Source organism: Lissotriton vulgaris, chromosome 4_1 (genome assembly GCF_964263255.1).
Source record: "Lissotriton vulgaris chromosome 4_1, aLisVul1.2, whole genome shotgun sequence".
NCBI classification, from domain to species: domain Eukaryota; kingdom Metazoa; phylum Chordata; class Amphibia; order Caudata; family Salamandridae; genus Lissotriton; species Lissotriton vulgaris.
Genome location: NC_141691.1, coordinates 30,751,229 through 30,765,554, shown reverse-complemented (window position 1 = coordinate 30,765,554; position 14,326 = coordinate 30,751,229).

The following is a 14,326-nucleotide window of genomic DNA, read 5'->3' as shown; positions in this document are numbered from 1 at the left end:
GGGGGTGGGGGGTGCCCATGGGGGGGTACCTATGGTACCACCCTGCATTTCAATGTACAACATGGCAGGCACCTCGCTGTGCCTGTCATGTTGTGTATTGGAATACACAACTTGCATTTTTGGCATTGCGACGGCCGGTGCTTTCAGCACCGCCTGCCGCAATGTCAAAAATGTGGGATATGCCCGCCAGTGTGGCAAGTGCATCCTAATTTTAGTTGCTGGACCACTGCATGTATTGCGGGCAGTCCCATTTTCAGGGCTATAGCGGGCGGACTTTACAAATGAGCCCCTAAGTCTCAAGGTAAAATCTTTTACCTGAACCAACCTATTTTATATCCGACCTACATTCCTTGTGGTAATACTGAAATCACACTTAGGTACCAGTCAACTACAAGCATAGATTATCATCAGTGATTTACTTTTCTTTGGTGAATTTTCATTTGCATGTTTGGAAACTCATTTCTCTAAATCTCCTCATTAGGTTTTTGTCATTTTGGTGTCATTTATCCCCTGTTTTTATAATTATTTTTATGAATTAAAGTCAGATTTGTATTGTGTTGTGTTTCTTACATTTTAAGTGTTTTGTTACTTCTAGATGTTTTGCACATTTTCTTCTAGTTTAGCCTGTCTACTTTGTACCAGAACTACCAGGGGTTAAGCTCATGTGTTAAATATTTGAAAGTTGACTGGACACAACAGGTTAGTGGTTGTCTTACTTGTAGTGAATCTCCATCATCCAAATTATTAAATCAGTTTCTTACACTCACAATCAATCAATAAGTAAGAGGACCTTCCATCACATCTTTAGCTAAGACTTTTCGTCCTAGAATGCTCAGCCCTTTTTTTTGCTATCTGAGGAACTTTGTTCATACAGCATTATAACTTTTCCCTCACCAAAGGTATCCACACCAAATTTGGGTCCTTTTTTACAACATTCTGGGGATTGTGAAGGCTTCTGGAATGTATTGAGAAAATAACCAAAATAAAGCAACATTTTGCCTTTTTTTGAAAAATTTGAAAAAGTGCTGCACAAAGAGCCATGTATTTTTTTTTCAAAAAATTGCATAAATGAAAGTTTTGCTGTCCATGGAAGACAATCTTTCCATCTTCCATGAAAAAATACAGTTGTATCAAAATCAACATTTTTTTTACCAGTGTTTGCATTTTTCCAGTAGTGTGTCAATTTTTTCTGATTTTTGTGGTTTCAGCCTACTTGCATTTTGTGAAGAAACTTGTGGAAATCCCATGGGTCATCTTTAACTTATTGTCACAATGGTCGATTTACATTTGTCTCTTATGTCAAAAACACTCCTCTAGTTCCATCGAGATATAGGGTTTATAGATTCCCCTAAATAAATGTGAAACCCAGAGCCAATAAATGAGCAGGACCCTTTGTCATTTTGTATTGACTCTAAAGCAGTGCATGTGGTAAAATAAAAAAATTAAAAATGGGTAGAAAGGAAAACTGAAATGTACACAAAATAGTGTGTTTAGGAAAAGTAGTTATTTGTACACCTCTGAATTTGAGGTTAGCTCCGACGTTAGGGAAACCTCCCAGACCCATGCATTTCTGTAAAACACTGACTTTTAAGAATAATTGGCATTTTAATTTTGCCGATCCACTGTAAGGTAAATTATTTATAAGTTAGTTAAAAAGTAAGTTAAAAATTTTCTTCAGTAAAAATTTTCATTCAGTTAGTAAAATCTGACCGACCATTAAAATGTGCTTTCTTCATATAATTGGAACAGCCTGCGCTTTGTATTCTTTGATTTTGGTTGCCATTTGGAAATATATTCTAGTGTTTGACCTAAACAAAATCGTAAATGGAGTTTTTATAAAATTATCTAAGTAGTGTTGTAAAATATTTCTGAGGGTGTAATTCCATATAATTTTCATTGGTTGTCCAGGCGCGTCTTCTTTATACTTTTTTAAAGTTGTTGCGAAGAAGTGCCAAGTACCATATGTCTTTTGCTTTCAAGTCTTGTAAGGCTTTGTCAAAAGCTTGAGTCAATATGTTAAGAATTTTAATGTGATTCTTTTTTTAGTTTCATATAGCACAAACTAGACCTGAGGATATCAGAGCGCTTTACATGAGGACAGTTTCATTACAGGTGGATACATTCATTCTTGTTAGGTACAGAAACATTAAGTGATTTTCCCAGAAAACTTAAGTGATATCAACGTGTAATCTAAGACTGTATCTGTTTTACTGGATTTTCTTGTTGATCTTATTAGGAAATCGCCATGGGTGTGCCCATCAAAATGCCCAGAGTCCAAGGGCCTCCAGAGTTTGTGATGCAATTTATTAACTGAGATTTGGATTGGAATTCCTTAATGAATATATTTTCTTTTTAGATTTCCTCTTCTACACTGGAAATTTTCCAGGTTTAGATTAAAGTGACCTGTAACTATATATGAGATACCCTGGTGTGAAATTTCCAATGCCATTAAAAAAAATGGTATCAATGTTATGTTCCTATGTATTTGAACTAAACTTGGATGTATGTATATGTTAACAATTATAATAGGACCTAAGGTTTTTTCCAAAATTCCAATTACCTATTACTATTTCTTGTATGAATGTTGCATTAGTTGGAAGACTGGTATTTGGAAGACAGGTATGAGAAGACTTGTTATTAAGTAATACATATTTAAACAATCCCCCTTTCAGATGACCATGTTTTGTTGCTTTTTGCTCATGTTTAAAAATGTAAACAAATCCTCCTAATGGTTGTTCCTGTAATTCCACGTCTCTTTTAAACATAAAACTTCAAAGCTCATTAGGTACTTTTCAAGATCAGGATCTAAGAGTAGCTTTCTTGAGCCTTCAATGTTCCATGAAAGTATTTACGTATACTTAGGGGCATTGCCCACTTGTTTCTTTTGATTTATTTCCATGTTTGCTGGTTTTTGTTCCCAAAATCATCGATTCTTTTGAGACATGTTGTTCCAATAACAAGTAAAATCCTTTTGATTATGTCATTTGTAATATTTTTGATCATGTCAATCTGTTTTATTTTGATTGAGAGTGAGGGCAAGAAAATCCCAGTCTTCTATATTAATATGTACACTAGTAGGCAGTCAATGGTAAATAACAAGGACACCCTGATTGTGGATCAATTTACTGGGTCAGGGCAAGCAATATAATGACAAGTAACAACCCCAAGCAAACCAAAATTTCAAAGTGCAAAGAAAACCAGCAAATTAAAAATGACACTTTACTAAAAAACTATTTTTATAAAAAAATCATCAGAGTATTTAATAATTTTCTTAATACAAAACCATATACATAATATTTAAAACAGACATGAACATAACATTTAAAAATGATGGTAAGGGTGAAGTAGTGACGGTTTCTTCAACGTGTTTCGACACCAAGTGTCTTCGTCAGGAAAGTACCATCATATAATTAATCTAACATTAAAATTAGAATAGACAGTCTTTAATACAGATTTTTACAGACTTTTCTACCTGAGTAAATTATTAATTGCTGGTACATACATAGTCATAGTTCTAATTTTTAAAAAACATAACAGTTTTCGAATTTACATTAGGGAGTAACAGAACTCAAGACAGAGCGTGTAAGTAAAGAGAAAGCGCATATAGGCCAAGAACTAGATACCGAAGATGAAGGTGACTAAGACAGAATCTTGCCAATTATTAGATGATAATATTTTGTATGAGATAACAGTAAAAATAACTTCTTGTCTATAGGGCGGTACTGTAATGTTGTTATAGCAGCAAAAGACAGAATGGGGGCTAGCCGCATTTCGATATCCATTTTGTTCAAGGCAAAAGTGTCTTCTGATATAAAAGAACTAAACATTAAGGTGCACATGTGCCAGTGTTATAAAACCTTCACACAAATTATATTTATAACCCTGCTTCAATTATACCTATCAATTGACTAGAGGTAGAGAGAACAAGGATGCGATACTATAAGTTCTCACCTGAAAAATGTAGCTTACGGCACTGCACCATCAGGTTCTGATTTGTCTTAGTGATATTTGTGGTAATAGGGCGAGCGTGTCAATCACTATGAAAATGCTAAGATCAAAAAGACATGAATGAATAAAGTTTACATAAAAGGCAAGAGGGGGAAAAATGTTTGTATTGTTCTTACTACAGGAACAATGTGGTTAATAAACATCAAACATTATCCTAGCGGACAGCAAATAATAAAATAGAGTTTGCCATTTGAGTCCCCTATTATGTTTAGACAACTATCTTGCCCACTGGCAGGTCACTTCATGTTGAGCAGAGACGTTACAGATTAACAGATGCACTATAGCACCATGAATATTATCTGTTAAGGTTACACAACAGTGTGTATACAAGAAGGAGAAATTAACCCAACCAACTGTGTTGAGGTTGCATGAATTAAATTAGCACATACCTAAAAATATTAGTAACGAGATTCCGCTATTAACGGGCAGGTCGGATATTCAATTTTGCAGCACTCTGGCTGTCGTTTTAAAAGAAGGCATGAATCTGGTAAGGAAAACAGTGCGCCAGTAAGTAACTAGAGTAATGGTTAAAGGCGCGTTAGCTATAAACATCAAGGGAGCTACATTTTATAGTATAACTTACCTCTAATAGGCCAAATAGACCTTTGGAGCTTTTATATATTGCCGAAATAACAAGGAACTGCGCGGTGATGAATCGCGGTCAATCTCACTGTTGGCAATTTCAAAGCGTATCTATTTGAAATGGAGCTCGGATTGATATATCAGAGCTGTCATTTTGGATGATACCCCGGTTACTAGTGTGGCCTCATACAGATTACCGCTCCTAAATTCTATAGCCTCTATATATGAGGGTGGCAGATGTTTTAGATCTTCCTGTGCTGCCAATAGTTTCAAGATATTAGATCTATTTAAGATATCATTGTTACCACATGATTTAAAAAGGAGTTGAAATAGTGTTTTCGTGTTTTCCCTTTGAGATCCCTCCATTTGCATGAGCTTTTGCACTAAATCAACATTTGTTAATGGTTTGTTTCCAATGAAAATACATTTATTTAAAAGTGTATCTTCTTTAATGATAGTTTGTGTTGAACAAGTATTACTGCTCTTATATGAGATTGGCCATTTTTACATTATTTCTACTAAAGGCTGGTTTACAATGGAGAGTAGATGTTTCTAATGGGGGTCACTATCCATAGCAGACCAGGTTAAACTGGCTTGATCAGATATTTGCTGTTTGTGTGAGGTTGGTTCTTGCTGTAACTCCTGGTAATTTCATGACCTTTAATAGAGCTTCTGAGCTTATTATATTTGAATTAATATGTTGCATGCTTTATTTTGTGTAGATTTGTTGGGAAACTGCTGAGTTGAAATCACCTCCATTTAGGTCTTGGTTAGAGAACAAACCATGTATTGTTTACCTTTGTTGAAACTTCTAAGGCAAGCTTTTAACATTAACAACTGCTGTCCATTAGCAGAAAAAGTTATATTGTTATGCTGATTTGTATTTGTTTCAGATCTTCTTGATTGCTTAAACGTTAGAAATAATTTCTCAGTTGACTCTTTTAGTTTGATTGGCTTTTAAATTTTCTTTTTCTTTTCATTATGTTTTCTGATTTTGTCCCGTTTATTCTTTGAAATTACATATTCCATTATACAATTTGACATCAAACTTTTATTTAGAATACAAATTTCATGACACAATTCTAGTGCATTAATAACAGTTACCAGGTCCACGGACTTAGGACTTTCACAGTCAATGTTACCACAGGGATCCTGATTATGATCCATTTCAACTGTTATTATGTGTTTGTTTTGTGGTTGTTGAACTTAAGTATTTCATCGAGGGGATATATTTTGTGATAATTTCTTAATGTCTGTTGTAGATGTGGTAAGATTATTATCCGTATTCAGATGGAGTTGTGCCTTAATAATTTGTATCTCTTCTACCAGTATATACACAATTGCTGCAAATTATTGTAATTTTTTCAATAATTAGGCTAAAAGTACAACACTGGTTAAGTTAGTTGTGCTGCTCATTAACTTTTTATGTTTTCTTGGCCTCCATCAATAACTCCATTATTGTAGTGTCTATTTATTCAAAGCAAGAGTCAATGGCTGCAGTACATTCTGCTAATGATACCAACAGAGCTTTCTGTAAGTCAAACGTATTCGATCAGTATTCAAGAGCCTTTGATGTGATATCTAAAGTCTAAAACAATCAGAGCTAAGTATCTGACTACATGACTTTCTTTTCATTGGGTAGTGTAAATTGATTCCAACATTCTGACTCACTGTCCCTTTTTTTTCAATGTATGATGGCTCCAAGCCTCTGTCTCACTGTCATTTGTGTGATTTAGTTAAACAAGCATTCGGCAGGACCACTACAGGCTGTGGAATCCTAGTAATTGATTTGTGTATATCTTCTTTGGGTGACAGTAAGAGTACGAAAGAAAGTAGTGAATTGCCATTTTTAATCTGTATTACTTTTGGAGTAAATTCAATGATTTATTTTGAAGATAAAGTACTTTTTGCTAGTGAAAGGGAAACAATTTGGTCTATATCCATCATGTCCTCTAGATTTCTCACAGACCAGGCTCTGTTTTGTATTTTTGAGCGTCTAAATATGGATCTTATTGCTGATTTAACAAAGCTCTTTTACGTCATTAATTTACTAATTTTCAAATTTTTTACGTTTCATCTCCTTTTTAGGAGAGGCGTAGTTCCATGCTGTTTGTTGATTTTACTGGTTAGGTTATTAATCACAATATTGCTATATTTAATTATTCAAAGTTCTCTCCCTCATTCTACTTCTGTCTGCTTTATTTGGTACCCACAATGCCTGAGCTCAAACATCTATCACCACCACATCGTAGTGATATCAAGTAATAGCAAAGTGTGTATACAACATCTATACATGTGTGAGCCGGTTCTTGCTCTTGCTGCTAAGGTTCGTGGCGGGGCATGGAGATTTTGAATATTTGAGCTATTGTAGGCTATATACGCTATATACGCTATATAACATTAGAGGCCAGTGCAGCAAGTCCGTCATATGTGGGTGTGTGCCGCACAGTCATTAAAGCAGTGCAGCTTATCTAAGTGAGCGAAGGCCAGATGCGTGCCAGATGTGAAAGCACAGTATGCCTGACCAGCCCTCGTCTGGCTCCTGCGTCTGGGTGATTGATGATTGAGGGTCTGAATGAGATTTCAGAGAAGAGCATGGCAGAGGGCTCTGAGGAGGGTCCAGCCGGGGCCAGATTCCTACAAGAATGTCCTGTTCTTTTATTTTTAACAAATTCTCCGGAGCATTACTTGGGGAATATTGTTACAATATTGCATATTTTTGTGGTTGTAACGGACCCTGTGCCTAAGCCAGATAGAAAACAACAATGGTGCTTTGTCTGAGAGAGGGACCAGGGTGAGTTGCTGAGACTGAGCGCTAACTCACCTGGTGGCATGCAAGCCTCACCCAGACCTAGCTGGGTCGCTTCTGCAGGAAAACCCAGGCTACCTCTCTGAATCCGTCCTTGAGTGGTTTTCTTACCCCAAATCTATTACAAACCTCAAACGTTGGTTAAAAACATACAAGTCTGTGGTGATCCACACATTTCGTACAAACCATTATTCCCCCAAGTCTCCTGATAAAAATGGACCCTCACTTGTGTGTCTTGTCTTAGCAAACTGACCCTTTGTTTTGTATTTGGATAACTGTGGCTGTTGGGCCTTATTTCAGCAGGTACCTATGGACACCTACCAAACCCATATATTTCTTTATATAATTGTCATCTAGAAAGTTCACGGTGATGTGACTTATGTGGCTCTAACTAGGTATTTATTTACCCTGAAGCACCTGCAAACCTCAAACCTTGGTTGAAAACATATTTCCCTTGCATTACTTTCATGTAAAGATCTAAATTCTGTTGGGACCCATGGATTAACTACCACCCAGTTTACCTCCACATCTATGAATAAAAATTGTACCTTTCCTACGTGGGTAGGACTAGTACCTGTCAAAGAAAAGGGTCCAAAGTGCAATGTGGCAACATTACCAAAAGGGATGGCTACAGTTTATGGGCCCAGGTTCAGCAGTAACCCAGGGAATCCTACCAATGTCAGACATTTCTGAAAACTAATCACAGAAGAGAGACATGAGTGTTTTGCCACACATGGAACTCGTGATGTTTCCTTACCCACAATGCCCTACAAACTGTGCCTACATTTGTGAATTTTCCTTGCATTTCTGTGATATAAACTTCCACAATCTACAAGGAACCTCTAACTTATGACCACCCAGTGTTTCCCAAATTTTTCCAGAGAAAAAACTCTAATCCACTTGTTTGGCAGGACCAAGTGGCCATGCCAAAAACAGATAAAACCTGGCTCGGTGGAGTCCTCACAGGAAGAAATCTCATAAATGTTATGTTAGATAGGAAAGGATGATCTCAGTTAGCATCTGGGCACATACAGTGACTGTAGCTCATAATTCAGGGATTACAAAATATATATTAAGAGGAAATCTAGTGGGTGGCAATTCATTTGGGCTTCCAATAAAACTGTACTAGGTTTTAGGGAGACCCAATATCAGGACAGGAAGTAGTTCTAGAAAGGTCATCCAATGATCCTGCAAATGTGACCGAACTGACCGATGACCAGTTGTAGAAGGTGAGGAGCAAAGGGCCAGCAGCTCCTTCCTCTTTGAGGAAAAGCTAATTGATATAATTATTGAAAGAACAAATACATGTCTGAATACCCGAGAGATTGAGGGTAGCATTGCTCAGACTAGAGAATGCTCTTTTGTGAACTTGCTGCTCACGTACATATTGAGTCAAGACAAACCTTTCTGATTTTGCAACAAAAATATTTTAGAGGGTGATTAAAGTTTTAACAGCCAAATCTTACTGACTTATTCAAAAAGAACAACAAATTGAACTAAATGTCTGCCTGTGTAATACGTGCACAATCTCTGTAGGGCTGACACTCATTAAGAACTCAAAAATGGATCCTAACAACCCTTGATCAATTTGATGCTAATCTGACACTCGTTCCAATGTTGAATGTTACCAATGCCACAGTCTACGAGACAGAAGTGGGAAAAGGTAGCCCTATACGAGGGATGACAAAGGCTGATTTTGTCTTTCTGCACAGAATGAAGAGGCCACAGTGTGAGTACAGTCAGCAATCAGGCACAACAGCCTAAATTAAAAAATGCTAGTGAGGAAGGAATCTTCAAGTCATCGAACATGTTCAGATTTACTGAGTCTAACTACAGGATTCTGTACTATTTGATGATTTTTGGAGAGTATGACAGGAGGCCTTCTAAACAAAGCTTTGGTATCATCCAGCCTTGATAAAGCAATGCTCAGGGCACTATGCTATGGGATAAGACCTGCCATAACCCACGCCTTAAACAGGAGTCCTACTTTTAGAAGAAATATAACTAATGTACTTCACATGCTGAAAATGTTATCACAAAGTTGTTGGGAAGGAATGTTGTGGATATTTGGGGAAATTGGCACTGACAGGACAATTCTAAGTAAGAAAGGCTCCCCTGATAGTTGTGTGTCTGTTAGCCATTAGCAAATACATTCAATAAATCCTTATTTGGTACACCATATAAGAATACAAATCCATGATGATAAAATCAGATTCATAAGATAAGAATAAAAGCGGGCAATACAATTACTTATAAAAAAATAGGTAACACATGAAACATTTAACAGGTCTTGATTCCCTCGATTACCAGACAGCCCATAAAAAGGATAAAACAGTAAATCACCTGGACTGTGGGCAGCATCTGTAATACAACAAGGCAGGCCTAACTTGTTTAAAATGCTTTAAAATGCAATGGTTGCAGCAAAGAGACTAAAACACGGTTCCTCGGCCAACTGAAGTAAGAGCAAAACATTATGATTAAGCAAGTCCTGTGGAGACACATTGTCGCAGCCAAAGGATGCCCTTCATCAGGTTGAAATCACTTCCGATGAACCCACCTATGCAGGGCAGCCATGTAATTATGCAATTGATTAAATCTAAAAACATGTCTTGCAGTAAATGAACAAAGGTATGGCTCCAACCCCTGTACAGATTTTAGAAGCATGTGACCCCTAAGTACTGGATTCTGAAGTTCTAGACTTTCTCTCTCCAAATGGGAGCATTCCAGACACAATCTTGTAGCACTCCCCAAAAATGTCAGGCCTACCTAAAGAAAGAAAGGATGCCTTAACGTGAGCAAACCATGGAATACTCAATACCAAGTCTAGAGACAGACAGTAGTCTGGAATCAACCAAATTAACTTCAGCTCCTCCTACTCCAGCTCTTTATCCAGAACAAAAAGTGGGATTAGGGTGACTAGGTCTGAGACATACTCAAGCCCTAATTCTACATGCACAGAAAATGCCAGGGTGGACTGGAGGACCTGGTACAGCATGCACAGAAAGTTCTCCATAGTCTGAATCCAATCTACCTTAGTGCACCCCCAAACCTTGCCACCATATTGCAGCAGTGCGATACACTTAGCTTGCTATATTTTTAAACGGTCCCTTGGTGCCCTGGAAGGAAGACTATGTGCAAAACTAAAAACTGTCCCATTGATTTTTATGGACTTTTGGCCTCCACCAGTGGTTTCCAACAATTTTTGGCATCAAATAAAATATGGGACGTCATTGACTTTGGATACAGTAAAATTGGATACCTTAGAGGTCTTACTGCTGGTTGATTTGGGGCCCACTCCCAACTAAGCAAGAGGTCCAGGAGTTCCATAAAAAGCACATACTTGGCCAGCAGAAAGTCAAGCCCCTGTGCAAACAGAGCCATCAGAACCGCACTGTCCGCATATAGTAAAACAGGAAAAAAATCTGTTCCTGATCTCAAGACAGCTAGAAAACACAGATAGGATTGTGGACTCTAACCAGTTCAAATACAAAGTTAACAAAAAAGGTGTATGTATGCACCCCAGCGAACCTACAGCTTATTGAAATGAAATGAAATGAAACATACATTTGTAAACCGCAGTTGCTGCCCTGGGGCGTCCAAGCGCTGATAGATAAGTGTGGCAGTTTGTCCTAGGTATTAACTAGGGGACAGTTATTGATGTCTTTAGTTGCTTCCGGAATGAGGACAGGTTTGGGTTGGACCTGAGCTGAAAGGGGAGATAATTCCACAACGTGGCGGCATTATGAGAAAACATTCTGCCACCAGCTCTTGCTCTATTTATTCTAGGAACTGAATCCAGGAAAGCCTGGCTAGAGCAAAGGTTTTTACTGGGATGGCATTGTGAAATTAATTCACGGCTGATTACTGGACCTTTATGCCAGAAGGCCTGATGAGATATGCACATTGCCTTAAAGGTGATTCTTTGCCGTACTGGCAGCCAGTGCAGGCAGCGCAGTCCCGGTTTAGCTGACAGTCTGCGGGGCAGCTGGAGCAATGTGCGGGCCTCGCAGTTTTGAACTATCTGCAGCTTGCGCAGAGTATAGTCCGGGGCGCCGAGGTACAGGACATTGCTGAAATCCAGTCGGGACTGCATCAGGCCCTGAACGGCCACTTGCTTGGCTTCCATAGGTAAGAGTGGAAGAACTTTTTTTAGCATCCTAAGGAGGCTAAAACAGGTTGCAGAAAGTTTAGTGGCCTGGGTGCTAAAGGACAGAGCTTTGTCCAGCCATACCATCAAGCTTTTTATATTGTCCTTAGGTACTGGGGGGGTGCCCATGCTTGAGGGCCAAAGGGAGTCAAAGTGTAGGGGTGTTATGGGGCCCAGGAGCATCAGCTCAGTTTTGTCCCCATTCAGTTTGAGGGAGGATGTTGTCATCCATCCCTTTACTTCCTCGAGGCATTTCATTAGCCCTGATGGTGTTGACTGGCCGTCCTCCTGCACCAGAGAGACCACTAGCTGCGTGTCGTCCACATAGGAAATGATTTTAATGGCAAACGGATGGACAACCTCAGCCAGTGGTCTCATGTAGATGTTAAATAGCGCAGGGGTTAAAGAGGAACCCTGTGGAACCCCACAGCTCAATAGTCTGCTGGCAAAGACCGTATCTCCCTCGAAGATTTGGAACGACCTATTGCTCAGAAATGACTTAAGCCAAGACAGAGCGCTGCCTGATACTCCAACATTCGAGAGACGGTTCAGCAAGGTGTTGTGGCTGACCGTATTGAATGCTGTGCTCAGATCAAGGAGGACCACCGCCACTGATCCCCCCTGGTCTAAGATCTTTCTGGTTTCCTCGGTCACCACTAGCAGTGCGGTCTCCGTCCCGTGTCTTGTTTGAAAGCCCATCTGGGAGGCACCCAACAGCTGGTTGGTCTCGAGAAAGTCCATCAGATGGATGTTGATGTGCTTTTCGAGAATTTTGCTCACCCAGGCGAGCAGGGAAATCGGGCGATAACTACTGAAATCACTGGGGTCTAAATTTGGCTTTTTAAGTGCGCCCGGACCATAGCCTGCTTCCAAGCGGGCGGGACAATACAGGAGGTGATGGAGGCATTCAGGAGGTTCATGATGGTAGGCAGAACGACCTGAAGTACTGATAACATTGCCTCTGGTGGAGCTGGGTGACATGGTGAGCCTAATTTTGCTTGGTGGGCTAAAGATTCAGTGGACTCGAGCTATAGCAGTGGAAAGAGTTCCAGAATAGCCCGGGGTTGAGATAAGGCTTCTATCGAGTCAGCCGGTCCCTGAACCATGGGAGCTGATTCTATGGTAGGAAAGGAGGAGTAAATATGGTGGAATGTCTGATGAAAGAATTCCACCAGGTCATTACAGAGGGCTATGGTATTACCGGGCTGCATAACAGAAGGGGGTGGGGGTTAGTCAGGCTTTTTACTATCTGAAAAATGTCCTTTGGTTTGGATTTGGCTCGCATTATTTTTCCCCCAAAAAATAAACTGATTGGGCAGTTTTTACCTCATCCTTGTGCGCGCTAATTGCCTCTCTATATTGGGACTTCTCATCCAGGGAGTAGTCCAGGCGCCAACGTCTCTCCAATTTCCTACAGTGGTGTTTGTTTTCCCTAAGGGCCTTGGAGAACCAGGGAGCAGTTTTTCGTGCTCGTTTCAGCGTGACTTTACCAAGGGGAAGAGTGGCCTCAATGGATTTCGCGATCCAATCTTCAAATTCGTGGTTGGCTGCACACGGGTCCTCATTTGGGTGGGGGCAGGAGGTTGCGAGATGGGTGGACCAAGAATCTACTGGCAGTCTAGCCCAGTTTCTGGAGTTCCTTGCAATAGGGTTAGGAAAGGGTGCCTTGCGAGTGGTCCAGGTCAGGGGAACAAGCGAGAGGTCGGTCCAAGAAAAACGGATTGGGCACCCGACCATAAGCTCGGTGCAGTTACTGAACACCGGGTCCAGGAGGTGACCTTTAATGTGGGTGGCTGAATCAACCCGTTGGTCTAACTGTAGGGCCGCTAAATCGTCCCTCAGTTCCATAGCAATGTGAAGATTGGGGTCACCTAATAGTGTGAAGTTGGAGGCGGTTGTAACCTGCATGGCCAAAATGGCTGGGACAGACTTGTAAAACTGCTTTGGGGGCCCGGCGGTCGAAGGTTGCAAATGATTAGGTATGTGCTGCTCTTTGAGAGAAATGCACCAAGGCTGAGGTCATTGAGTGCAGATCAGATAAAATGCCACAGTACTAGGATCGACCCCCAGCTCGCTAAGCAGAGCCCAACATTTAGCTCAAATCACCTTATCAAAAGTGGACTTCAAATCCATAAACGTGAGATGTAGGGATTCTGGTCGAGCCACAGTGCATTTATTGATAAATAGCTGGAGGTTGAGGCATTGGTCTGCAGTCCAACTCCATACCCCGAATCCATACTGGACGTCACTCAAGATATTATTCTCTTCTGCCCTGTCAGACTGCCTATATAACACCACCCTCCCCAGAACCTTAGCAATGGCATCCAAAAGTGAGCTTGGCCTACAGCATTGTGGATTTTCTTTCTCCCCCTTCTTAAATATGGGGACAATCACGACAGTTACCAGAAATGTAGTAACCCCTCCTTTGCAGCAATATTTAAGACCTGTGTTAATAGCAGGGCATAAACCTCAATATTAGGTTTAAACAGATCTGGCCGGGGGCCTAGCTTCTGTAAAAGGCAATCATTTGTTGTTATATTTCATCTAATGTGAAAACCACTCGGTGCCGATTTTAACGGATGCCACAGTGACACCACCACCCTTCTAGACAACCTGGCCAACCTCGGACTCAAACAACTTGTTGACACTCCGACCCATGCAGCCGGACACACACTCGACCCTATCTTCACCTCCAGCAAGCATATCTCCTTCGATCGCACCACAGCTCTCCACTGGACGGATTGCAGCTGTATTCACTTCAGCTACAAAACCAGCCTGAA